We start from the raw sequence: 1,006 nt of genomic DNA on the forward strand, positions 1-1,006 counted from the left end.
TGCTTCGCTATGCTCTAATACAGGGGTGTCAAAGTCAAATGGACGGAGGGCCAAATAAAAAATTTAGCTACAAGCCGAGGGCCGGACTGTTCGAATGTTCATTGAAAAATTTTTAAATGACGCATATAGTCTAGTGAACCTAATTGAACCTACTGAAAACCTAACAAATATATTCCAATATGATCAGATAAATAAAGCAATATTTTCTTATGGCTCTGTCAGTAATCTTTAATTTTCAACAGACACAAAAGACAAATTTCCTTTATATAAAAATCCCCATAACATGAACATTAAATGAAAGAAACCGGTATTCAAGGCACCATCAGTAGCCTATATTTTCTATTTTAGCAAAAGTGGGCTAAATTTACTTCAAAGAAAAAAACAATAATAGCAATTTTCTATCATCCACTCAACTGAAATATTTTTAAAATATAATTGGATTGAAATACAATAAAATAAAGTGCAAAAATCTATTAATCAAAAACAACACTTTGTTTAAGGAGAAGTAACATGCCTCGTTTTAATTCCTCTGCCTTTTGTAGCCTTTGTTCCATGTCCATATTCTTGTTTTTGTCCGCGTGTTTCGTTTCATAATGTCGTCTCAGATTATACTCTTTCAGTACCGCCACACTTTCTCCACACAGAAGACACACAGGTTTTCCAGCTACCTCCGTGAACATATACTCCGACTCCCACCTTGTTTGAAACCCCCGGTTCTCAGTGTCCACCTTCCGTTTTGCCATTTTTGATGGGTATCTGAAAGTTAATTTTACTGTGATGCTGACGACTGCTGTGCCAATAAATATTGAAATGAAGCAGCCTACTGCTCGGTGCGTCACCGTTGCATTGTGGGAAATGTAGTATTGGTGCGTGTAAAAGATCTGCGGGCTGCCGGCTTGCTGCGGTCTGCGGGCCGGTTCTAATAATAAATCAAGATCATCCCAGGGGCCGTAAAAAACCTTCTCGCGGGCCGGATGTGGCCCGCGGGCCTTGACTCTGACATATG

At 39.1% G+C, this 1,006-nt stretch overlaps 1 protein-coding gene across 1 annotated transcript in view; it reads left to right on the top strand.

Annotated features, from left to right (window-relative positions):
* Nucleotides 1-181, top strand: part of LOC135529071 (sodium- and chloride-dependent GABA transporter 3-like) — a gene marked incomplete at its 5' end in the record, with an annotated part of 6,175 nt that extends 5,994 nt beyond the window's left edge. The window contains one exon of the mRNA XM_064957981.1: nucleotides 1-181. This exon is cut by the window's left edge and continues 507 nt beyond it.
* Between the last annotated feature and the right edge of the window lie 825 nt (nucleotides 182-1,006).

The sequence above is a fragment of the Oncorhynchus masou genome, unplaced genomic scaffold (assembly GCF_036934945.1).
Source record: "Oncorhynchus masou masou isolate Uvic2021 unplaced genomic scaffold, UVic_Omas_1.1 unplaced_scaffold_10860, whole genome shotgun sequence".
Classification (NCBI taxonomy): Eukaryota; Metazoa; Chordata; class Actinopteri; order Salmoniformes; family Salmonidae; genus Oncorhynchus; species Oncorhynchus masou.